The 26,934-nt window shown below is 47.3% G+C and overlaps 1 protein-coding gene and 2 long non-coding RNA genes across 5 annotated transcripts in view; 2 read left to right on the top strand and 1 right to left on the bottom strand.

Moving 5' to 3' along the window:
- LOC143817526 (uncharacterized) overlaps positions 1 to 26,934 on the top strand; it is a 265,837-nt gene that overhangs the window by 97,950 nt on the left and 140,953 nt on the right. The window lies entirely within an intron of this gene.
- Positions 5,517 to 9,720, bottom strand: LOC143793989 (uncharacterized). 2 transcript variants are annotated; one of them, XR_013220369.1, is made up of 4 exons: positions 9,281 to 9,720; positions 6,014 to 6,918; positions 5,853 to 5,912; positions 5,517 to 5,761 (listed from the first exon to the last, which is right to left on the bottom strand). It is a non-coding gene; the product is annotated as an uncharacterized LOC143793989 (long non-coding RNA). The 2 variants fall into 2 exon arrangements; XR_013220368.1 differs by having other exon boundaries at positions 5,853 to 6,918.
- On the top strand, positions 10,754 to 14,924 carry LOC143793988 (uncharacterized). 2 transcript variants are annotated; one of them, XR_013220367.1, is made up of 4 exons: positions 10,754 to 11,169; positions 13,532 to 14,436; positions 14,538 to 14,597; positions 14,689 to 14,924. It is a non-coding gene; the product is annotated as an uncharacterized LOC143793988 (long non-coding RNA). The 2 variants fall into 2 exon arrangements; XR_013220366.1 differs by having other exon boundaries at positions 13,532 to 14,597.

Here is a 26,934-nt window from a genome sequence, read left to right as displayed (position 1 = left end):
CCCAACCGGGTATTCTACTAAGTGCAAAATTGTTGAACAATAATTTAACATTGCCTTTAAGGACATACACTCTAAATCCACTAAAGACCTTCCTATAATCACATTATAAGGTAATTTAACTTTTTCATTCTCCTTCTTTAAATCTGCAGGACCGCCTGTCCTATCGGCACCAGACCTTCTGCCTCTCCTTTCGGTTACAGGACCGCCCCGTTCAGCCAGGGCCTACTGCCTTTTCAACTACTATACACAGTATAGAACATAACATTACTTTCAGGTTTTTGTTAAGAGCACTGAGCCATCTCTACATGACTCCTATGAGGACTCAGGGTTTACCTTCTATCCTATCTATCAACATTATCAAAACATTTTCTATTGAACATTAAGCCTTCTCATTATCTTTCACCTTTTCCTTTTCAAAGAACATCATCAGTATTTCTTCACAATTAACTAATTAAATACATATAACTTTCTCATGTAAACATTATCATCACTTTCTTTGGTCAAGACATTATTGCTTCCAATCTTAAAGCAATATCACGGTTTAAGCGCAACAAATGAACATCCCCTTTAAGAGAGGACCAAGTCCTTATGAGGTAGCACATCTTCTCAAGCTACCAGTCTATACTCAGCAAAGGCTCCGGTGCGGTATCTTCGCAAAGAGTCCTTCTTTAAGTAAAACCAGTAAGAAGCACCTTTAAGAAGGTGTAAACTATTTACAAGCAGTTTGTATCATGCACTGTTCATGATTCCAGCAGTTCTTTCAGTAATGAATAAACAGGAAACAAAACAAAAAGCAGAAGAAGGGATCCCGGGTAAACAAAGGGATCCCTTTAAGAATAACCCAGGTCGGGTTTAAAGTAGCAAAAAGCAGGGAAACAAACAGTTAACTATGTACAGTTTCAGGTTTCCGAGGTTCAGTTGGACGGCTTCCAGGGCTGCACCTGGCACTTAACCCTTCCTGGCCTGGGAAAAGTGAGGTCCAGGGTTGCACCCAGTGCCGGACAAACGCCGTTAATCCGTCTTGCATGTACGGTTAAATCATGCCCAACGATGGAGGTCTGCGCAGCTTGAGTATGGGCATTTGCTGCAGCAGAGGTAGGGGCTGCTGCAAGATCAGTCACTGGAAAGAGGTCAGCAGCTGTGGCACTAGCAGTCGCTGGAGGGGTGTCAGTTGTCAGGGCAGGGTCGTCCTTCATACCTGCTTCAGATGCGGTTCCTCCGGTGCCGGTCTGCTCTGCCTCCGCTGGGGTCTGGAACGCTGGTTGCGGGGCCTTGCGCTGCGGCGTTGTCATCTCCGTTTGCAGCATCTCGCTTTCCGGCAGGGCCTTGCTTCCCAGCTTCGGAGCGCTGGACCTTCTTTCCTGATCCGGACCAAGCGAGGCTGCCGACAGGCGTCTGGTGAGGCTCCCGATGATGGTCTTCTTCCACCCGGCCTCAGTGCTCAGCTGCGTCTGCAGGAGTTGGTGGATCAGCTCGTCCGCTCCGGTCTGCAGGAGGTCAGCGTCAACTGTGGAGGTCTGGCTGCGGTGTCTCTCCGGGTAGCTGGGGGAGTCCTCGGCTCCGACCCCATGCTCCTGCTCCGGGTGGCTCGCCATGGCATCCTCCATGTCGCTGACTTCTTCTTCCTGGTCCTTTTCCCGCTCCCTTCTTCGTGGGCGGTTTCGTTTTCATTGTCTCCGCCCTCCATTGAGGATTAGGAGGCGGATCTCGGCTGCTGACGGACACGTCCTCACGGTGCTGGAATATTTAGACTGGGCAGCCATTGTCTTTCGCGCTCTTCAGTTTGTTCACGCCCACTTCCACGCCCCTCTTCTTCTCCTGCGCTCCTCGTGGCGCTGTAATGGCGGATTTTGGCGGTAAATGGCAATACACAGTCCTTGCAATAAAGCACAGTCCAAGCACAGTAAATCACAGTTCCAAGGCACACATGACCTGTTTCTTCAGGCTTAAGTAGATCCTGTTCGTGACGCCAAATTGAAGCGCCCCCACTGCCGCAGGGCCGAGGGGTACCCGGTACCGGGCCTCCGAGTCTCTGCTCTGGGGTCGTCACGGCGGCTAGGCCCCGGTCCGTGACCCTGCCGTGGGGCGCACAGTGAAATAGGTACAACAGATGATGAGGATGAGGCCATAGTGGTGGTGGTGGTGCGGTGGTGCAGTGCAGTAAATAACGAGGACACCAGGTTGCAGTCTCTTTACCTCTTTACTGAAGATCTCTGGGTCCTCAGTCCGGAATACGGTTCACCAGGCTGCGCAAGTCCGGCCGGTCCAATGGCACCTCCAGAGTTCTCTTCACAGGTGGAAATCGGTGCCTTCCTACTAGCGCTATGTGTTGTGGTCCTTCCCTGCTGTGCTTACGGAAAGTCCCCCACAACTGTTGTGTCTGTTTCTTAAGTTCCCTCACAACTCGATTAGATGATGTTCTGCTAATCCTCCGTCCCTCCCTGATGTTCTGGTTGGGACGGCACCCGTTTGACGGGTAGGCTCGGAGCTCTTCCGGGACCCTAGAGTCGCCCCTCTCCACAAGTTGCCCCCCAAGACTGCATAGGTGATTTAAGGTTAGACAGCCCGCCTTAGACTGACTGTCCTGCCGCTGTTTGAAGTATTGCTTGAAGCTGAATGTTATGATACTCCCTCGGCGTTCCGGCCACCGGTAGTGCGCCTCAGTAGGATGTTGCTTCGGTCTTACAGCACGACTCCTACTGGTATTTCTCCTTTGCGTGATCTCGTTTCTCACTCAGCACAATCTATCTCGCTTCTAATCCTTCCTTGGGTACCGCCGCTACCCGGAGCAGGCACGGTCCCGTTACGTTCTTTCTTGTTGCCAAGCCTCTGTCAGGATCCCACCCCTGACAGAGACCCTACTGTATCTTCCCCCACAACACCCTCTGCCACAAGGTGTTGCTTGGTTCCAACCCAGTCAGCTTTCTGATCTAACTTCCTGCCTGACCCCCAGTTTACCCACTATGGTGGGGAGTGGCCTAATGAATAGCACCCTTAGCTCCCCCCGGAGGCCCAGCTGTGAAATGTATTGGTGTCTGTGATACCTGATCAGATGAACTCCTTCAGTGCCATCAGACGCACCATAGCACCCCATAGTGGCGGAGCCACAGTACTGCAACGACCAGGACTCTGGGGCGCTGCACTACACCTTAGCAGGACCACGGACTGGGTCAGGCCACTGTGACATCCTCAGAACCGACAGACCCGGTACCGAGTACCCCGCCGTCCTGCGTCTGGGGGTCGCTCCAACTTGGCGTCACGAACAGGATCTACTTAAGCCTGAAGAATCAGGTCATGTGTGCCTTGGAACTGTGATTGAATTGTGCTTGGACCGTGATTTATTGCAAAGACTGTGTATTGCCATTGGCCGCCAAAATCCGCCATCGCCGCGCACGAGGGGAGGAGGCATAGCTTTGTGGGCAGAGCCGGCCAAAAAGAGCACGGAACAAGAAGACGTGGTGAAGTGCCGATTCCGGAAGCGGAACCCCGACTTTCAGCAGGTTAGCAGGGGGAAGGAACGGCCATGTCTGATTCGGGAGGAGCAGAGGCGGCGGTCGTAGCCACAGACCCAGGGGCTCCTCCGGTCCCCGCAGTAGACGCAGCCGCGGGCCTTGTACCACCGCCAGTCGCCGCAGAGCTTGCCGCCCCTATCAGCCAGCCGGATACTGCCGCGGCTACAACAGCCATAATGCCCTTCTCCATGCCGTATTTACCTGGAGCAGCCTGGCTCCCGCGATGCTCTGGAGAATCACATACATTAACTGACTTTAAAGAGGGGATGCAGCCTGCTCGAGTTCTATCCCTTGACAGAGCCTCAGAAAGTTCATATGATAACCGGCCAACTCTTTGGGGCGGCTCTGAGAGAAGTGAAGTCCTGGCCCGCCGTGGATAAGGGAACTGCGCAGCAGGTCTTTGCAAAGCTTAAAGCCACCTTTGACACCCGCACCGCTACAGAAATTAAGTTGACGTTCTATTGGTGCAAACAGAGGCCGCAGGATAGCTTACGGGACTATGCCCTTAATCTCCAGGAGGCGCTGCGGGCCATCAAGCAGAGTGACCCAAAAAGCATGCAAGATGAAGATAAACTCCTGAAAGAGCGGTTCATCAAGGGGCTCCTGTGCAGTCACCAAAGGGCTCAATTACACTTCCTGGCCATGCAGAATCCAGACCTGACTTTTGCGCAATTCAAAGATAAAGCCATCCAGGCGCTACCGGAGCGACAGCCCAGCCGTGCCGTACTTCCCAGGCGTCAAGCCCTCACATACCACCAGGAGGTGGCGCCTGGATACTCCAATTTCCGCCAAGGCTGATGCCCAGATCCTGGAAGATGACTCCCCTGCAGGACTACGCCTCCAGATGCAGGAGCTGACCAAAAGTGTTGCTGCCCTAGCCCGGACCGTGCAGTCTCTACAGGAGGCCCCCAAGGAGAAGATGCAGCTGGCTTCCAGCCCCGAAGATGTCCCCTGGCAGCGGCGGAGGAGGACTTATGCCTTACGTCCGCAAAGACGTCTGCAAGGGGAGGGTGCCAGTACGTGTTCTTAACTGTGGGGAGGAGGAAGTCCATCTAACGAAATATGCCACACTTGCCAAACTGTTTACTGTTAATAGTAGTGTGATACAGGCACCCGGACCCTTGGTCCCGTCCAATCCGGCGGAGAACAACGGTTCTGCAGGGCAACCGAAAGATTGGTGTCGGGAATTGCACGTGGGCACTGATTCTACCCCATCTCACCAGAAACAGGGGGCCTACAGGGTGGTTCATGAGTACGAGAGGGTATTTAGCAAGCACCCCCTAGATTTTGGGCAGGTAAAAGGGATTCAACATCATATCCCCACAGGAGATCATCGACCCATAAAAGAAAGATACCGTCCTGTACCCCCAGCTCATTATCAGTGTGCCAAAGACATGTTGCGAGAGATGAAGGAGGCTGGGGTAGTGAGAGAAAGTTGTAGCCCCTGGGCAGCTCCATTAGTCCTCGTTAAGAAGAAAGATGGCACAATGAGGATGTGTGTTGATTATAGGCAGTTAAATCGCATTACACATAAGGATGCATACCCACTGCCCAGGATGGAGGAGTCCCTGGCTGCTTTAAAATCTGCTAACTACTTCTCTACCTTGGATCTCACCAGTGGGTACTGGCAGGTTCCCGTGGCGGAGGCGGACAAGGAGAAGAAGGCCTTCACGATGCCGATGGGTATCTGCGAATTCAACTACATGCCCTTCGGATTGTGCAATGCCCCAGGGACGTTCCAGAGGATGATGGAGTGCTGTCTGGGACGCAAGAACTTTGAAACCGTGCTGCTGTATCTGCACGATGTCATTGTCTTCTCTAAATATATATATAAACGCCGTGTGCACAGCTGTATTTTCGGTGCAGAGACTAGGTTCCCAAACCATACAGTGTACAATAAAAAAGTCTCGCACTCAACTTAAATCTTTTAGTTTGATAAATTTAATGGTATTGGAGTAGCACTGGAAACGTTTCAGCCCTTAACGAGCTTTCATCAGTCACTACAATATTCAAAATAACAATTATACAGTGTGTAAACCAAAACAAATACATAAAAAAACAAAAGTATATACATAATTTCAAATAGCCAAATATGCAAAAAATATATATCATGGATACAGTATTGCAGTGGATATACGCATATACATACTAGTCCGACACTTCATTAACTCTAAGGATACACATACCGTGCTGTGCCTTTTAGTGTGTGTTAACCATATCTTGGTTAGAATACAGATCATAGATTGTGCCTAATGGAGCATAAGAAGAGGACAGAAATGTGTCTTAGTATAGCAGGGGCTGTAGGTGTTGTAGCCCAAATAGAATGGAGTGAATACTCACAGTAAATGGCTGCCTAGTGGTAACGTGGTATATATTGGTGGTATGCAAAGTGCTTAGGAGCTGAAATTGAAAATAACAGAGGAGGAGAAAGATTCATGTAGATTTATTGTATATTTATATTGGGTCTATGCTCCGTAATCATCCCTTTTAAAAGTTATTACCTCATACATGTCATATATGTCGTCAGAGGAAATAGCCTCACTGGGGAGGGCCCGCACTTTGGTAAAGGCTATAAGAAATGTGATAAAGAGGATTATCTGTATATATGGAATAACTTACAAATGCTGTGTGACAGCGTATCAGGTCATACCTGGAGGGGAGTTGCCGGCATAGAAACGGGGGCTAGGGGGAATGCAATAACATCCATCAGTCTCAATAAGGCTAGATGTATACGTAACGCTAGAGCGTGTCAGAACATACCTGGAGAGGAGCCGCCTCATGTATCAGTTACCCTCACAGACGCGGTATCCGCCGCTAGTCTGTGGAGTATGTGGAGTGCGCGCTATTTAAATACCGCTCATGCGCCGTGTTAGGGCGCCTGGACCGGATGTGACGTTCTAGCGTCCGGAAATGCATGGCCGTGCGTTTCACCTTGTGGATGTGCGTTCCACTGTGACTGCGTTATAGCGTTGCCCTTTGTAAAAGTATATCTAATGTGTGTAGGCACGTTGTAAGTAAAGACCCTGGCTGTGGGCATATGTAGTATGTGTTTTTATTTGAAAAGTATAATTATTGCTCGGGGATGGGAGGGGACATGGAGTAGGAGGAGCAAGGGGGAGGAGTATAGGATAAACAGGAGTGGGCATCCACTGGGATAGATAGACTGAAAAGTACAAGGTGTCATACGTAATGTACTTAAAGGTGACTGTGGGATATTGAACGTGATGTGTGCATGCTGTGCGGTACCTCGTGGTCTATAGGAATGGACTTATGAGAGTGGTAAAAAGTCCGTGACCGAGGTGCTGTGCACATAAGAACATGTATCCGTGGTGAAGGGTGGCACGACAGGTGGTGCTGGTTCTGGTGATCGTTCGTGATGTGCCAATCATCATTAATACAGACGGCTCTAAAAGACAAAAATATCAATCAGTATTGTCAAATATATTATACATGATATTCGCATTAATGAATAACAGGAATTCGGTACCGTGAGCCCTGTCGTTATGTGAATGCTGACAATTCATATTCCCTATTCAGTCCTTTAGGTGATAGTGTATCCAACGTGTGGATCCAGTATGCCTCACGTTTCTTAAGCATTAGTATTCTGTTGCCCCCCCTGCGTTGCTTAGGGACTTGCTCCAGAACCTGAAATTTCAACTGTGCGATATTGTGTTTTAATGCATGAAAGTGATGGGGTAGTGGTAGCAGGAGATTATTGCAGCGGATGGTGGATTTATGTTTAGACACTCGATCCCTAATCGGTTGTGATGTTTCCCCCACATATAGTAGTCCGCATGGGCATTTTATCACATATATCACATAGGCGGAGTCACACGTGAAGTATCCTCTGATTTTAAATTCCTTTCCAGAATGTGGGTGTCTGACAACATTCCCCTTCTGGACATTGTTGCATTGGATACAATGCAGGCAGGGGAAAGTACCTTCCCTCGGTATGCCTAGGAAACTTTGCCTTGTGGTGGTGTTTGTGCCAACATCTGCTTTCACTAGATTATCCCGCAGGCTAGGGGCTCTTTTAAAGCATGGAAGGAAGGGGTTTTGAAATTCCTTAACATTCGGGTAGGCTGTTGAGAGGATTGACCAATTACCGCGGATGGCCCTATGTAGTCTGTACATGAAGGGATGAAACGAATGCACAAAAGGGATTCGTGAAGTGGTGTTTGTCTTGGGTCTATTGGTGGTGATCTTTGATTCCTCAAGGAGGGATGAGGGGTAACCTCTAGCTATGAATTTTTGGGTCATCTCTTGTGTGCGTCGTTCCCTGATGTCAATATCGGACACAATACGTCGTACCCTCTGATATTGTGCCTTAGGTATGGATCTTTTGGTGGACGGAGGGTGGAGACTCCGAAAGTGTAGAAGACTGTTGCGGTCAGTGTTCTTGCAATAGAGATCCGTGCTTAATAGACCGCTCGAGTCTTTCACCACAAGTGTGTCTAAGAAATTCATGTTCCACAGGTCATAACTCATGGTAAAGGAAATGCCAGGCCAAGAGGTGTTTAAAAATGCCAGGAAAGTTTGGAGCGACTCTTCTGAACCCTGCCATATGCAGAAGATGTCGTCTATATATCTTTTCCACACAATAACGTTATCCCTGAATAGAGTGCTGAGGTAGATGATACTCTCCTCAAACTGGACCATATATGCATTTGCATATGGAGGTGCTGCGTGTGACCCCATCGCGGTCCCCCGTTTTTGCAAGTAAAATGTATCTTGGAATAGAAAAAAATTGGATGTGAGGATGATCCTGAGGAGGTCAATGCATAGTGATATTTGATCTATGTCCCTATCTGTATCTTCAAGGAGGTGGCGTACCGAAAGTATACCCTCTTCATGGGGGATGGAGGTGTACAGGTCCCTTACATCGAGGGTTACTAAGAGGGCATCCACAGGGATGGTTTTTATCTCACCAATAAGGTGTAGAAAGGAGCCGGTATCTAACAAGAATGATTTGGACTTTTGTATAAGTGGGGTAAGTATCCGCTCGATGTACCTTGCTATGGGAGATAGTAGTGAGTCCGTGGAGGCCACTATGGGTCTCCCCGGTGGGTTCTCCAGGTTCTTGTGAACCTTCGGTAGGGTATAGAAGACGGGTATGATGGGATTGGAGTTTAGGAGAAAATTACATGTTTTCTGGTCTAGGACTCCTAGATCGGTATATTTGAGGAGTATGGTCTCGATCTTGTGGCGTATGTCAGGTGAGGGATCCCTGTCTAATGCCTGGTAGATGGAGTTGTCACTCAGTTGTCGCATTATCTCGGACAGGTATTTGGACCTGTCCATGATCACAAGTGCCCCGCCCTTGTCCGCTGGTTTCATTATAATGGACCTATCACCCTGGAGGTTTCTAAGAGAATGTCTTTCCTCAGTGGTTAGGTTTGGGGGATAGAATAGATTTCCCCTCTCAATGTCCTCTTTAAGGGATGTGAATGAGTCCTTAATGAAACCAATAAAGGTTTCAACTGCGTGAGAGCAATGTGGGGGTTTAAAGTGGCTTTTGTTTCGTAGGCCCAAACTAGATGCAGATAATAATTTAGGATTAGACTCAATGGGAACCATATCCGTAACCTGAGGCACGGTAGAAAAATGTGCTTTCAATCTAATTAGACGGAAGAATCTCTGCAGATCCATGTCTAAATCGAAGGTACGGCATCGATACGATGGACAGAATGATAGTCCTTTTTGTAGGAGTGAGTGTTCTGCCACACTCAGAGTCCGGGAGGAAATATTAATAACTAAATTGTCCATACCTTCGACCGGGTGGTTCTGTAGGTATCCTGATTCCTCCTTGCGTTTCCGTCCCCGTCTCGTCTTCTTGTGGGGTAGCGACGTGGTCCTAAAAAAGGAAGAGTAGACATAGTGGTAGATGGTCCAGATTCGTGTTCGGACCCCGAGGTAGATGGATCTGAGGACATTGGACGTGTATTCATGCGTCGGGGATTCTCCTGCCATCTGTAGACTTTGTTGTTCTTATAGTCCTCTGCGTCTCTTGCAAATTTATTACGTTTCCTGACCTCGATGTCCCTTTTGTGTCTGGTGATCCGTTCCTGGATTTCGGTCTTGAGGGTGGATAGCTCCTCCGGTGTACCTGTCGCAGACAACTGTAATTCAATAGCCTTGATCTTTTCAGTACTGTCAGTTATAGCGCGTTGGAGGTATTCTACTGTCAGGGTGATTAGGTCTAGGGAACACTTATTTAAGATGTGCTCAAATCTAGTACAGAAGTCAGGTGAGTCCTTAAATAGTGTGGGGCGCAGAGGAACCCGTAGTCCTCTTGGAATTCTTTGTACTCTTATATATTCTGACAGAGTGGCACAATGGAGTTCAAAGTTGGTTTGAGATCTGAGTTCACGTTCCAAATCACGTCCACGAATTTCTCGTGGTGGAATAAGTAGGAACTCACTAGATAATTGTGATCGGGCAAGGATGTTAGCGGTTTCCTCTGCGTTGTAGGAAAATGTAGGAAGGGTGGACATGGCTTAACAGCGTGCAAACACGTATGGGTAAACTATATATATATATAAACGCCGTGTGCACAGCTGTATTTTCGGTGCAGAGACTAGGTTCCCAAACCATACAGTGTACAATAAAAAAGTCTCGCACTCAACTTAAATCTTTTAGTTTGATAAATTTAATGGTATTGGAGTAGCACTGGAAACGTTTCAGCCCTTAACGAGCTTTCATCAGTCACTACAATATTCAAAATAACAATTATACAGTGTGTAAACCAAAACAAATACATAAAAAAACAAAAGTATATACATAATTTCAAATAGCCAAATATGCAAAAAATATATATCATGGATACAGTATTGCAGTGGATATACGCATATACATACTAGTCCGACACTTCATTAACTCTAAGGATACACATACCGTGCTGTGCCTTTTAGTGTGTGTTAGAATACAGATCATAGATTGTGCCTAATGGAGCATAAGAAGAGGACAGAAATGTGTCTTAGTATAGCAGGGGCTGTAGGTGTTGTAGCCCAAATAGAATGGAGTGAATACTCACAGTAAATGGCTGCCTAGTGGTAACGTGGTATATATTGGTGGTATGCAAAGTGCTTAGGAGCTGAAATTGAAAATAACAGAGGAGGAGAAAGATTCATGTAGATTTATTGTATATTTATATTGGGTCTATGCTCCGTAATCATCCCTTTTAAAAGTTATTACATTTGAGCACATCTTAAATAAGTGTTCCCTAGACCTAATCACCCTGACAGTAGAATACCTCCAACGCGCTATAACTGACAGTACTGAAAAGATCAAGGCTATTGAATTACAGTTGTCTGCGACAGGTACACCGGAGGAGCTATCCACCCTCAAGACCGAAATCCAGGAACGGATCACCAGACACAAAAGGGACATCGAGGTCAGGAAACGTAATAAATTTGCAAGAGACGCAGAGGACTATAAGAACAACAAAGTCTACAGATGGCAGGAGAATCCCCGACGCATGAATACACGTCCAATGTCCTCAGATCCATCTACCTCGGGGTCCGAACACGAATCTGGACCATCTACCACTATGTCTACTCTTCCTTTTTTAGGACCACGTCGCTACCCCACAAGAAGACGAGACGGGGACGGAAACGCAAGGAGGAATCAGGATACCTACAGAACCACCCGGTCGAAGGTATGGACAATTTAGTTATTAATATTTCCTCCCGGACTCTGAGTGTGGCAGAACACTCACTCCTACAAAAAGGACTATCATTCTGTCCATCGTATCGATGCCGTACCTTCGATTTAGACATGGATCTGCAGAGATTCTTCCGTCTAATTAGATTGAAAGCACATTTTTCTACCGTGCCTCAGGTTACGGATATGGTTCCCATTGAGTCTAATCCTAAATTATTATCTGCATCTAGTTTGGGCCTACGAAACAAAAGCCACTTTAAACCCCCACATTGCTCTCACGCAGTTGAAACCTTTATTGGTTTCATTAAGGACTCATTCACATCCCTTAAAGAGGACATTGAGAGGGGAAATCTATTCTATCCCCCAAACCTAACCACTGAGGAAAGACATTCTCTTAGAAACCTCCAGGGTGATAGGTCCATTATAATGAAACCAGCGGACAAGGGCGGGGCACTTGTGATCATGGACAGGTCCAAATACCTGTCCGAGATAATGCGACAACTGAGTGACAACTCCATCTACCAGGCATTAGACAGGGATCCCTCACCTGACATACGCCACAAGATCGAGACCATACTCCTCAAATATACCGATCTAGGAGTCCTAGACCAGAAAACATGTAATTTTCTCCTAAACTCCAATCCCATCATACCCGTCTTCTATACCCTACCGAAGGTTCACAAGAACCTGGAGAACCCACCGGGGAGACCCATAGTGGCCTCCACGGACTCACTACTATCTCCCATAGCAAGGTACATCGAGCGGATACTTACCCCACTTATACAAAAGTCCAAATCATTCTTGTTAGATACCGGCTCCTTTCTACACCTTATTGGTGAGATAAAAACCATCCCTGTGGATGCCCTCTTAGTAACCCTCGATGTAAGGGACCTGTACACCTCCATCCCCCATGAAGAGGGTATACTTTCGGTACGCCACCTCCTTGAAGATACAGATAGGGACATAGATCAAATATCACTATGCATTGACCTCCTCAGGATCATCCTCACATCCAATTTTTTTCTATTCCAAGATACATTTTACTTGCAAAAACGGGGGACCGCGATGGGGTCACACGCAGCACCTCCATATGCAAATGCATATATGGTCCAGTTTGAGGAGAGTATCATCTACCTCAGCACTCTATTCAGGGATAACGTTATTGTGTGGAAAAGATATATAGACGACATCTTCTGCATATGGCAGGGTTCAGAAGAGTCGCTCCAAACTTTCCTGGCATTTTTAAACACCTCTTGGCCTGGCATTTCCTTTACCATGAGTTATGACCTGTGGAACATGAATTTCTTAGACACACTTGTGGTGAAAGACTCGAGCGGTCTATTAAGCACGGATCTCTATTGCAAGAACACTGACCGCAACAGTCTTCTACACTTTCGGAGTCTCCACCCTCCGTCCACCAAAAGATCCATACCTAAGGCACAATATCAGAGGGTACGACGTATTGTGTCCGATATTGACATCAGGGAACGACGCACACAAGAGATGACCCAAAAATTCATAGCTAGAGGTTACCCCTCATCCCTCCTTGAGGAATCAAAGATCACCACCAATAGACCCAAGACAAACACCACTTCACGAATCCCTTTTGTGCATTCGTTTCATCCCTTCATGTACAGACTACATAGGGCCATCCGCGGTAATTGGTCAATCCTCTCAACAGCCTACCCGAATGTTAAGGAATTTCAAAACCCCTTCCTTCCATGCTTTAAAAGAGCCCCTAGCCTGCGGGATAATCTAGTGAAAGCAGATGTTGGCACAAACACCACCACAAGGCAAAGTTTCCTAGGCATACCGAGGGAAGGTACTTTCCCCTGCCTGCATTGTATCCAATGCAACAATGTCCAGAAGGGGAATGTTGTCAGACACCCACATTCTGGAAAGGAATTTAAAATCAGAGGATACTTCACGTGTGACTCCGCCTATGTGATATATGTGATAAAATGCCCATGCGGACTACTATATGTGGGGGAAACATCACAACCGATTAGGGATCGAGTGTCTAAACATAAATCCACCATCCGCTGCAATAATCTCCTGCTACCACTACCCCATCACTTTCATGCATTAAAACACAATATCGCACAGTTGAAATTTCAGGTTCTGGAGCAAGTCCCTAAGCAACGCAGGGGGGGCAACAGAATACTAATGCTTAAGAAACGTGAGGCATACTGGATCCACACGTTGGATACACTATCACCTAAAGGACTGAATAGGGAATATGAATTGTCAGCATTCACATAACGACAGGGCTCACGGTACCGAATTCCTGTTATTCATTAATGCGAATATCATGTATAATATATTTGACAATACTGATTGATATTTTTGTCTTTTAGAGCCGTCTGTATTAATGATGATTGGCACATCACGAACGATCACCAGAACCAGCACCACCTGTCGTGCCACCCTTCACCACGGATACATGTTCTTATGTGCACAGCACCTCGGTCACGGACTTTTTACCACTCTCATAAGTCCATTCCTATAGACCACGAGGTACCGCACAGCATGCACACATCACGTTCAATATCCCACAGTCACCTTTAAGTACATTACGTATGACACCTTGTACTTTTCAGTCTATCTATCCCAGTGGATGCCCACTCCTGTTTATCCTATACTCCTCCCCCTTGCTCCTCCTACTCCATGTCCCCTCCCATCCCCGAGCAATAATTATACTTTTCAAATAAAAACACATACTACATATGCCCACAGCCAGGGTCTTTACTTACAACGTGCCTACACACATTAGATATACTTTTACAAAGGGCAACGCTATAACGCAGTCACAGTGGAACGCACATCCACAAGGTGAAACGCACGGCCATGCATTTCCGGACGCTAGAACGTCACATCCGGTCCAGGCGCCCTAACACGGCGCATGAGCGGTATTTAAATAGCGCGCACTCCACATACTCCACAGACTAGCGGCGGATACCGCGTCTGTGAGGGTAACTGATACATGAGGCGGCTCCTCTCCAGGTATGTTCTGACACGCTCTAGCGTTACGTATACATCTAGCCTTATTGAGACTGATGGATGTTATTGCATTCCCCCTAGCCCCCGTTTCTATGCCGGCAACTCCCCTCCAGGTATGACCTGATACGCTGTCACACAGCATTTGTAAGTTATTCCATATATACAGATAATCCTCTTTATCACATTTCTTATAGCCTTTACCAAAGTGCGGGCCCTCCCCAGTGAGGCTATTTCCTCTGACGACATATATGACATGTATGAGGTAATAACTTTTAAAAGGGATGATTACGGAGCATAGACCCAATATAAATATACAATAAATCTACATGAATCTTTCTCCTCCTCTGTTATTTTCAATTTCAGCTCCTAAGCACTTTGCATACCACCAATATATACCACGTTACCACTAGGCAGCCATTTACTGTGAGTATTCACTCCATTCTATTTGGGCTACAACACCTACAGCCCCTGCTATACTAAGACACATTTCTGTCCTCTTCTTATGCTCCATTAGGCACAATCTATGATCTGTATTCTAACCAAGATATGGTTAACACACACTAAAAGGCACAGCACGGTATGTGTATCCTTAGAGTTAATGAAGTGTCGGACTAGTATGTATATGCGTATATCCACTGCAATACTGTATCCATGATATATATTTTTTGCATATTTGGCTATTTGAAATTATGTATATACTTTTGTTTTTTTATGTATTTGTTTTGGTTTACACACTGTATAATTGTTATTTTGAATATTGTAGTGACTGATGAAAGCTCGTTAAGGGCTGAAACGTTTCCAGTGCTACTCCAATACCATTAAATTTATCAAACTAAAAGATTTAAGTTGAGTGCGAGACTTTTTTATTGTCTTCTCTAAGACCTATGAAGACCATCTGAAGCACCTGGCCGAGTTGTTTGAAGCCCTGTCCAACTTTGGCTTAAAGGTGAAACCATCCAAATGCCATCTGCTAAAACCCAAAGTGCAGTACCTAGGCCATGTGGTGAGCGCTGAAGGAGTGGCCCCAGACCTCGACAAGGTTACGGTGATCAAGGACTGGCCGAAGCCCAGCAACCTCCATGAAGTCTGGCAGTTCCTCGGGTTGGTAGGCTATTACAGGAGATTTATCAAGGACTTCACCAAGAAGGCCACGCCATTGCAAGACCTGTTGGTGGGCCAATCCAAGAAGACCAAGGGGAAGAATCCCCATTTGATTGGAACGAAGGACTGGAAGGATCATTCACTTGTTTGAAGTTGGCGCTGACGGGAGAAGAGGTACTGGCCTACCCTGAATATGACCAACCGTTTGTGCTGTATACGGATGCCAGCAACGTAGGACTGGGAGCCGTGTTGTCCCAGGTCCAGAAAGGCAAGGAGAGGGTAATCGCTTACGCCAGCAGGAAACTTCGTCCCAAGGAAAGGAACCCTGACAACTACAGTTCCTTTAAGCTGGAATTCCTCGCCATCGTTTGGGCAGTGACGGAGAGGTTCAAGCACTACCTGGCCTGAGCAAAATTCACCGTCTTCACGGATAACAATCCACTAATGCACTTGGACACAGCAAAACTCGGGGCCTTGGAACAGTGGTGGATGGCCCAGCTGTCCAATTACGACTTCACCATCAAGTACCGGGCAGGACGTAAGAATGCAAATGCCGATGCCTTGTCCCGGATGCCCAATTTGCCAGAAACGGGGGAGGACCAGGAGGCACTTGAAGAGGTAGAGCTGCCCACTTTCCATCGCCCCAAAGCCACTCAGTGCTCCCATCATGTGAAGAACAGGCACCAGAACAAACAGGATACCACGCTGAATCCCCTGCCCCACCACGGATGGGCAGAGACCCAGGATGGTGACCTCGCGGTCCGTCTTGTGAAAGAGCTCCTGACGCAGGCAGGTTTGCATCCCGGCCTGGATGATCCACAAGAAACAAAACAGCTGTGGAAGGGGAGAGGCAAACTGTTTATTCACGATGGTAAGCTGTGCCAGAGAAGTATCGACCTACGCACTCATGAATTGGTATGGCAGATAGTGGTTCCAAGGCAAGATGTGCCAATCGTTCTGGGGGCGTACCACGATGGGGCCGGACACTTCGGGTGGAGGAAGTTGGAGAGGCTACTCCAAGGGAGGTTCTATTGGATTGGCATGAAGAGAGCCATCGAGAAGTGGTGTCGGAAGTGTGGCCCATGTAGCCTACGCAGGAAGGACCGTGGCAGCCAACGGGCTCCCTTGCAGCCCATCATCACCAAACGGCCGCTCGAACTGGTCGCGCTAGATCATGTGAAGCTAACACCTAGCCGGTCAGGCTATATCTACGCTCTTACCATCGTGGATCACTACTCCAGATTCCTGGTGGTTGCACCTGTCAAAGATCTAACGGCCAGGACGGCCGCCAAAACCTTCCAGCAGTACTTCTGTAGGCCCCATGGGTACCCGGAGAAGGTACTGACCCATCAGGGACCAGCATTTGAAGGGCAGGTGTTCCAGGAGTTCTGCAATCTGTAAGGGTGTAAGAAGATCAGAACCACACCGTACCATCCACAAGCCAACGGGATGTGTAAAAAGATGAACCAAGTGGTGATCGACTTACTGAAGACCTTGCCTGTAGAGGAACGGAACTTGTGGCCAACAAAGTTGCCTGACCTGGTAGACATGTACAACCACATCCCAGTGAATTCCACCAACTGCACTCCAGCGTACCTGATGCGAGGAAGATCTAGCAAGTTACCCGTTGATCTGGACATGGGGGTCCTAACCCCCGAAGATACCTCGCTGGATGTAGATTGGGATATAGAAAGGCAGCAAAGGTACCGCAAAGTACAGGAATGCGTGGAAAGAAGTCTCGCCCAGGCCAGACAAAAACAAGAAAGGGACTACAACCAGCATGCTCCTGCGATTCCCTTGTCACCCGGTGAGCAAGTACTTAAACGGAAGAGGAGGCTACACAAGCTTGACGACCAATGGGAAGCGGAACCGTATACCATCCTGCCATCCGATTTCGACAACACGAAGGTCTGTCTCATCAGCAAAGATGGAGGGGAAATATCAACGGCAATATCCAGAGACCACCTTAAAATATGCCCTGATAAGTTGAGAGAGAGGGAAACAGATCCAGGAACCTCTCCACCTGTAGAAGAGGAGAAGATGATACACACTGTTCTTGGCGATTTCCCCCAGTGTTGGACTCAAATAAATCAGGCCATCGTGGTACCTGTCTTAATGTTTCGTCAACCGAACCCGCCAGAACCAAATGTGGTGCCAGATCATCCGGACTCGCAATCACAGCAGACCCCACTAGAGGATGCCATGCCAACCGTCAGACTGGCAAGTCCTCCCTCTGCTATCGGCAAATCTGCCGTACCCACTGATGGTAGCAGCAGCCCTGAGAGCCCCAGCATGCCAGTGCTACCCAGACTCACTAGAAGCGTAGCTAGAAGACAGTGCACTACACCAGCGGTAGCAAGCATAGCAGGCCCTGTTAGGCCAATAGCAACCCCTGCACTGCGGAGGTCTACACGTAGCACCAAGAATCAAACTCCACTTCACTACAAAACTTGGAGATATTAACGAAAGTTGCTATTTGGTTGAAAATGTTTGTGTAAATATCTTTGTTACAGGTTTAAAAATGGACAATGGAGTAATGGACAGTGAATTGCTCCAAAACTTTCAAAAGGGACCCTGTTGTGAAATTGGATTTTGGGCTCCCCCGGTGGCCACTGGTGGAATTGAACTTGTGTGCATCATCCCCTCTGTTCACCTGTTCCCATCAGGATGTGGGAGTCGCTATTTAACCTTGCTCCTCTGTCACTTCCATGCCGGTCAACATTGTAATCCGAAGCCTTTCTGTGCATGTTCCTGCTTCTAGACAACTCCCAGCTAAGTGGACTTTTGTCCTTGTTTGTTTTTTGCATTTTGTTCCAGTTCACAGCTGCAGTTTCGTTTCTGTGTCTGGAAAGCTCTTGTGATCTGAAATTGCCACTCTGATGTTATGAGTTAATACTAGAGTCTTAAAGTAATTTCAGGATGTGTTTTGATAGGGTTTTCAGCTGACCATGAAAGTGCCCTTTCTGTCTTCCTGCTATCTAGTAAGCGGACCTCGATTGTGCTAAACCTATTTTCATACTACGTTTGTCATTTTCATCTAAAATCACCGCCAATATATGTGGGGGCCTCTGTCTGCCTTTCGGGGAAATTTCTCTAGAGGTGAGCCAGGACTGTATTTTCCTCTGCCAGGATTAGTTAGTCCTCCGGCCGGCGCTGGGCGTCTAGGGATAAAACGCAGGCTACGCTACCCGGCTACTGTTAGTTGTGCGGCAGGTTTAGTTCATGGTCAGTTTAGTTTCCATCCTTCCAAGAGCTAGTTCGTATGTTTGCTGGGCTATGTTCTCTTGCCATTGAGAACCATAACAGTTTGACCGGCCGGCAAAGGGTTAAATTAATTGGCAGAGAAAGGAGAGAAAAAAGAAGTCTGCTGAAGATTTTTTTTTTTTTTTTTTCCCTTCAGTTCTGAGTGTGCTTCCAATTGAATCACTTGCAAGTCTGCCTATATTGCAGCCTTCCTCTCTCTCTCTCCTTCTAATCCTGGAATGGCTCTGTGTTCACCTGTTTAAAATGGATATTCAGAGTTTAGCTGCAGGTTTGAATAATCTCACCACGAAAGTTCAAAATTTACAAGACTGTGTTGTTCATATTCCTATATCTGAACCTAGAATTCCTTTGCCTGAATTTTTCTCGGGGAATAGATCTTGCTTTCAAAATTTCAAAAATAATTGCAAGTTGTTTTTGTCCCTGAAATCTCGCTCTGCTGGAGATCCTGCTCAGCAGGTCAGGATTGTGATTTCTTTGCTCCGGGGCGACCCTCAAGATTGGGCTTTTGCATTGGCTCCAGGGGATCCTGCGTTGCTCAATGTGGATGCGTTTTTTCTGGCCTTGGGGTTGCTTTATGAGGAACCTCATTTAGAGCTTCAGGCGGAAAAAGCCTTGATGTCCCTATCTCAGGGGCAAGATGAAGTTGAAATATATTGCCAAAAATTCCGTAAATGGTCTGTGCTTACTCAGTGGAATGAGTGCGCCCTGGCGGCGAATTTCAGAGAGGGTCTCTCTGATGCCATTAAGGATGTTATGGTGGGGTTCCCTGTGCCTGCGGGTCTGAATGAGTCCATGACAATGGCTATCCAGATCGATAGACGTCTGCGGGAGCGCAAACCTGTGCACCAGTTGGCGGTGTCTACTGAGAAGACGCCAGAGAATATGCAATGTGATAGAATTCTGTCCAGAAGCGAACGGCAGAATTTTAGACAAAAAAATGGGTTGTGCTTTTATTGTGGTGATTCAACTCATGTTATATCAGCATGCTCTAAGCGTACTAAGAAGCTTGATAAGTCAGTTTCAATTGGCACTTTTCAGTCTAAGTTTATTCTATCTGTGACCCTGATTTGTTCTTTATCATCTATTACCGCGGACGCCTATGTCGACTCTGGCGCCGCTTTGAGTCTTATGGATTGGTCCTTTGCCAAACGCTGTGGGTATGATTTAGAGCCTCTTGAAACTCCTATACCTCTGAAGGGGATTGACTCCACCCCATTGGCTAGTAATAAACCACAATACTGGACACAAGTAACTATGCGGATTAATCCGGATCATCAGGAGATTATTCGCTTTCTTGTGCTGTATAATCTACATGATGTGTTGGTGCTTGGATTGCCATGGCTGCAATCTCATAACCCAGTCCTCGACTGGAAAGCTATGTCTGTGTTAAGCTGGGGATGTAAGGGGATGCATGGGGACGTACCTTTGGTTTCCATTTCATCATCTATTCCCTCTGAGATTCCTGAATTCTTGTCTGACTATCGTGATGTTTTTGAAGAACCTAAGCTTGGTTCATTACCTCCGCACCGGGAGTGCGATTGTGCCATAGATTTGATTCCGGGTAGTAAATACCCTAAGGGTCGTTTATTTAATCTGTCTGTGCCTGAACATGCTGCTATGCGAGAATATATAAAGGAGTCCTTGGAAAAGGGACATATTCGTCCTTCGTCACCTCCCTTAGGAGCCGGTTTTTTCTTTGTGTCTAAGAAAGATGGCTCTTTGAGGCCGTGTATTGATTATCGGCTTTTGAATAAAATCACGGTTAAATATCAATATCCGTTGCCACTGCTGACTGATTTGTTTGCTCGCATAAAGGGGGCCAAGTGGTTCTCTAAGATAGATCTCCGGGGGGCGTATAATTTGGTGCGAATTAAGCAGGGGGATGAGTGGAAAACCGCATTTAATACGCCCGAGGGCCACTTTGAGTATTTGGTGATGCCTTTTGGCCTTTCAAATGCCCCTTCAGTCTTTCAGTCCTTTATGCATGACATTTTCCGTGATTATTTGGATAAATTTATGATTGTGTATCTGGATGATATTCTGATTTTTTCGGATGACTGGGACTCTCATGTCCAGCAGGTCAGGAGGGTTTTTCAGGTTTTGCGGTCGAATTCCTTGTGTGTGAAGGGTTCTAAGTGCGTTTTTGGGGTGCAAAAGATTTCCTTCTTGGGATACATTTTTTCCCCCTCTTCCATCGAGATGGATCCTGTCAAGGTTCAGGCTATTTGTGATTGGACGCAACCCTCTTCTCTTAAGAGTCTTCAGAAATTTTTGGGCTTTGCTAACTTTTATCGTCGATTTATTGCTGGTTTTTCTGATGTTGTTAAACCATTGACTGATTTGACTAAGAAGGGTGCTGATGTTGCTGATTGGTCCCCTGCTGCTGTGGAGGCCTTTCGGGAGCTTAAGCGCCGCTTTTCTTCCGCCCCTGTGTTGCGTCAGCCTGATGTTGCTCTTCCTTTTCAGGTTGAGGTCGACGCTTCTGAAATCGGAGCTGGGGCGGTTTTGTCGCAGAGAAGTTCCGACTGCTCCGTGATGAAACCTTGTGCTTTTTTTTCTCGTAAATTTTCGCCCGCCAAGCGGAATTATGATATTGGGAATCGGGAGCTTTTGGCCATGAAGTGGGCTTTTGAGGAGTGGCGTCATTGGCTTGAGGGGGCTAGACATCAGGTGGTGGTATTGACCGACCACAAAAATTTAATTTATCTTGAGTCCGCCAGACGCCTGAATCCTAGACAGGCGCGCTGGTCGTTGTTTTTCTCTCGGTTTAATTTTGTGGTGTCATACCTACCGGGTTCTAAGAATGTTAAGGCGGATGCCCTTTCTAGGAGTTTTGAGCCTGACTCCCCTGGTAATTCTGAACCTACAGGTATCCTTAAGGATGGAGTGATATTGTCTGCCGTTTCTCCAGACCTGCGGCGGGCCTTGCAGGAGTTTCAGGCGGATAGACCTGATCGTTGCCCACCTGGTAGACTGTTTGTTCCTGATGATTGGACCAGTAAAGTCATTTCTGAGGTTCATTCTTCTGCGTTGGCAGGTCATCCTGGAATCTTTGGTACCAGGGATTTGGTGGCAAGGTCCTTCTGGTGGCCTTCCCTGTCACGAGATGTACGAGGCTTTGTGCAGTCTTGTGACGTTTGTGCTCGGGCCAAGCCTTGTTGTTCTCGGGCTAGTGGATTGTTGTTGCCCTTGCCTATCCCGAAGAGGCCTTGGACGCACATCTCGATGGATTTTATTTCAGATCTTCCTGTTTCTCAGAAGATGTCTGTCATCTGGGTGGTGTGCGACCGTTTCTCTAAGATGGTCCATTTGGTTCCCCTGCCTAAGTTGCCCTCTTCTTCCGAGTTGGTTCCTCTGTTTTTTCAAAATGTGGTTCGTTTGCATGGTATTCCGGAGAATATCGTTTCTGACAGAGGAACCCAATTCGTGTCTAGATTTTGGCGGGCATTCTGTGCTAGGATGGGCATAGATTTGTCTTTCTCGTCTGCTTTCCATCCTCAGACTAATGGCCAGACCGAGCGGACGAATCAGACCTTGGAGACATATTTGAGGTGTTTTGTGTCTGCAGATCAGGATGATTGGGTTGCTTTTTTGCCTTTAGCGGAGTTTGCCCTCAATAATCGGGCCAGCTCTGCCACCTTGGTGTCTCCTTTTTTCTGTAATTTGGGGTTTCATCCTCGATTTTCCTCCGGTCAGGTGGAATCTTCGGATTGTCCTGGAGTGGATGCTGTGGTGGAGAGGTTGCATCAGATTTGGGGGCAGGTGGTGGACAATTTGAAGTTGTCCCAGGAGAAGACTCAGCTTTTTGCCAACTGCCGGCGTCGGGTTGGTCCTCGGCTTTGTGTCGGGGACTTGGTGTGGTTGTCTTCTCGTTTTGTCCCTATGAGGGTTTCTTCTCCTAAGTTTAAGCCTCGGTTCATCGGCCCGTACAAGATATTGGAGATTCTTAACCCTGTGTCCTTCCGTTTGGACCTCCCTGCATCTTTTTCTATTCATAATGTTTTTCATCGGTCATTATTGCGCAGGTATGAGGTACCGGTTGTGCCTTCCGTTGAGCCTCCTGCTCCGGTGTTGGTTGAGGGCGAGTTGGAGTACGTTGTGGAAAAAATCTTGGACTCCCGTATTTCCAGACGGAAACTCCAGTATCTGGTCAAATGGAAGGGATACGGTCAGGAGGATAATTCTTGGGTGACTGCCTCTGATGTTCATGCCTCCGATCTGGTCCGTGCCTTTCATAGGGCTCATCCTGATCGCCCTGGTGGTTCTGGTAAGGGTTCGGTGCCCCCTCCTTGAGGGGGGGGTACTGTTGTGAAATTGGATTTTGGGCTCCCCCGGTGGCCACTGGTGGAATTGAACTTGTGTGCATCATCCCCTCTGTTCACCTGTTCCCATCAGGATGTGGGAGTCGCTATTTAACCTTGCTCCTCTGTCACTTCCATGCCGGTCAACATTGTAATCCGAAGCCTTTCTGTGCATGTTCCTGCTTCTAGACAACTCCCAGCTAAGTGGACTTTTGTCCTTGTTTGTTTTTTGCATTTTGTTCCAGTTCACAGCTGCAGTTTCGTTTCTGTGTCTGGAAAGCTCTTGTGATCTGAAATTGCCACTCTGATGTTATGAGTTAATACTAGAGTCTTAAAGTAATTTCAGGATGTGTTTTGATAGGGTTTTCAGCTGACCATGAAAGTGCCCTTTCTGTCTTCCTGCTATCTAGTAAGCGGACCTCGATTGTGCTAAACCTATTTTCATACTACGTTTGTCATTTTCATCTAAAATCACCGCCAATATATGTGGGGGCCTCTGTCTGCCTTTCGGGGAAATTTCTCTAGAGGTGAGCCAGGACTGTATTTTCCTCTGCCAGGATTAGTTAGTCCTCCGGCCGGCGCTGGGCGTCTAGGGATAAAACGCAGGCTACGCTACCCGGCTACTGTTAGTTGTGCGGCAGGTTTAGTTCATGGTCAGTTTAGTTTCCATCCTTCCAAGAGCTAGTTCGTATGTTTGCTGGGCTATGTTCTCTTGCCATTGAGAACCATAACAGGACCCCTTTGTTTACCCGGGGTCCCTGCTGTTTCAAAGTTACAACCACTGAACTGGGAGTCATAGACTGTGCATGACCAAAACTTTCGCAACGTTCAAGTGTCCTCACCTCCCATAAAGGGAAGCACTGTTATATTTACTTGTTCATAGCATTTACTTGTTTATTGCATTTCAAAACTCTGGATGTCTTTTGCTAACATGTATTGTTGTTCTTCTTTCCCAGTCCGGGAGTACTGGATTTAACCGGGGGGGAGTGCAGCGCCCCAGAGTCCTGGTCGTTGCAGTACTGTCGCTCCACCACTAAGGGGAGTGATGGTATGTCTGATGGCACTAAAAGAGTTCACCTGACCAGGTATCACAGTCACACATTACACTTCACACTCCGGCCGCCAGGGGGAGCAAAAGGCCCTATCTACTAGGCCACTCCTCACACTTGGGTAAAACTGGGGGTTGGATAGGAAGTTAGAGAGAAAAGTAGCTGGGAAGAGCTCGAGAGAGGACCTGTCAGGGGTGGGATCCTGACAGAGGCCTAGAAAAGGACAGGTCGTTACGGAGCCGTGCCTGTGCCTTATAGCAGCAGACTCCTAAGAAAGGACACGAAGCAAAGCGTATTGTGGAGAAGTGAGAAACGGGATCACAGCACAAAGGAGATAGAACCAGAAGGAGTCGTGCCTCAAGATCAGCATCATCCTTCTGAGGCGCGTAGCCGGCGGCCGGAACGCCGAGAAAGTAAGAGACTCCACGCATTACTTTGAACTACGGCCGGGCAGTTAACTTTAGGTTGGCTGTCTCACCTTTACACCTAATGAAGACAACGGAGGCAATTGTGGGAGAGGGGCGTCTCTAGGGTCCCTATAAAATAGCTCCAGGCCTACCCCATCATACGGGTGTATCCTATCCATATCATCTGGGGGACGGAGAGAAAGAACAGAAACATACACGACAGTTGTGAGGACTATCCCGTGGTGCTCAGCAGGGAGATACTACAACACACAGGCGCTGGTAGGAAGGACACTGATTTCCACCTGTAAAGGGAACTCTGGATGTGTCTTCGGACCGGCCGGTCTCAGCCAGCCCTGTTAGCAGTGCTCTGGATTGCGGATGCCGAAGCCTTCAGTAAAGAGGTAAAGAGACTGCAACCCTGTGTCCTCGTTATTTACTGCGATCCACACCGTCACCTACACTTTTTATTGGGCGCCCCTTAGCAGGACCACGGACCGGGTCAGGCCACCGTGACATCCTCAGAACCGACAGACCCGGTACCGAGTACCCCGCCGTCCTGCGTCTGGGGGCCGCTCCACTAGCTATGTGGAGCAGTGCAGATACCGTGCTGTTGAACCAGTTTCTGTTATCTTCACCCCTCCACGATGGATTCTAAAGCAGCAGACAGTTAGATGGTGGACATTTATGTCTCTTGTGTAAATGAGCTTCAAGCCATTAGCCAAAGTTTAGTGCAAATGGCACACGCCCCTCCCTTCCACCCAGGCTCCAGTCCAATGCTTCACATAATTTTGCGGAAAGTTGGACAGGGCAGAAGCTCCTTCACTGAAAATGCAGAAGTGGAATTGGCCATCTCAGATTTCCAAAGATATCACAGGGCGGCAAGACTTTCTTGTAGTACACGTCATTAGTTCCACCATTCTCTGGACCCAAGAATCTGACTTCTCTATATTTCACCTCACAGATTTTGGGGGTATACAAGCTGTTAATTTACCCCCAGTGTATATCTCCATGTTCAGTGCTATATTAATAGGGTTTTAGACAACTCATTCAGATCTCAAACTTTACAGTGGGGTTATCGCTTTGCCTATTATCATCATTCTCCAGGGAGTTGTCTGAGGGGTTTGGTTGCAGCATGCACGCCTATCTAGTTGCATATCTAACTTAAAGGGGGTTGTCTAGTTTTGTGGCTCAAGTCTGCAGTCAATCTATGTGACTGCAGATTTGCAAATCCACAGTGTGCGCTGTGAGAATTCTCTGCTGCATACTTCTGCCCACTATCCGACTAGATGTGTTTCGACCTTGCTTTCTTCATTTGCAGTGAGTGAGGCTGCACACATCTGGTTGCCACGTACCCACGTGTATGCAAATTGCATAATTGTGGTCACTGGCCAGTCAGCTCCTGGCACTGACACCGGAGAATCCTGATATCTTGCACTGTGTGCGCTGTGAGGATCCACAAATCTGTAGTTACAGTCATGGAGTGACTGCAAACTTGAACCCTGAGCATGCACAACCCCTTTATGGCTGACTTCTGACATTTTGACAGATCCCACTTCTTTTGACTCTTTTTGCTTTCAATCATCTCCTCCTAATCATCTTGTGCCAATTTTTTACTTAATGTCGCATGACGAAGCGGGGACGATTTCCACAGCGCTGTTTATTCATTCTTAGGAAACATATTTGGGTCAATCCTTTGACTCTGATATCTAGTTGAAGGCTTTTACATTTACTCTAAATCTCTAGTATCTTGTAGATTACAAGAAAAAAACTACAAATTGTTATCCAGGTCGTACAGAATCTACCCAAATTGTTCTGAGATGTGTTGTGAGGAGAAGGTGGGTACACACTGTAGTGGGGCAGTTATGAGGCAGTGACCAGTAAAGTTGTAAACAAATGTCTTTATTGTCCAAAACTCAGAAATGAAAAGCATTCGGGGGTGTCAAAACAGTCCATATGCAAGACCTGTTGCCGTGGGCGACTGCTCCACCGTGTCACGCTGAGGGGGCGCCAGACGTTTGCTTCCCTTGGCTCTGTGTTGACTTCACACACAAGCCAGATGTTGCAGAGCCACCTGCTCTGCAACTTTCAAATCAACACTGACCCACCCAACCTTTGCTGCAGGGTTTTTAAATGAGATCTGTGGCCTTGAGCCACTTGGAAGACCCGGCTGGAGGGGCTGAACCGCCCCACTGCCATCCTGTAGTTTACTACAAAAATAAAAGCCCATGCCAGGTTTTCTTAAATCTGCCTTGGGCAAATAGCTTGTAAAAAGGCCAAACTTACTTTTATTTTGCACTGCAATCACAGCTATGCCTGTGACTGCAATGCACTCCAGAGGCCTCAATACGCTTCTATGCTGGGGGATACATACCACCCCTCGCATATAATTCCCCTCACTACCTCACACCACCTACATATGTGGTGGTCATGTAAAATCATTACTCGATTTTGCAGTAAACTGAGCCATCTCTATAACAAGGTCTTGGGTGCATCTACAAGTTGGACCAATGTCCTGGATCTGCCTTCTATGTCTAAGACATTCTTTGTTTATTTTTTCAGGCTGTTAAATTTGTAATCCCAAACACTGACAATCTTGAGTGTCCACCTCGTTGATGTAATTGGTTTTCCGAGCTTTCAA

This window comes from Ranitomeya variabilis, chromosome 1, assembly GCF_051348905.1.
Source record: "Ranitomeya variabilis isolate aRanVar5 chromosome 1, aRanVar5.hap1, whole genome shotgun sequence".
Taxonomy (NCBI): domain Eukaryota; kingdom Metazoa; phylum Chordata; class Amphibia; order Anura; family Dendrobatidae; genus Ranitomeya; species Ranitomeya variabilis.
The sequence above is the reverse complement of the archived record's forward strand: the minus strand, read 5'-3'. Positions and strand labels throughout refer to the sequence as shown.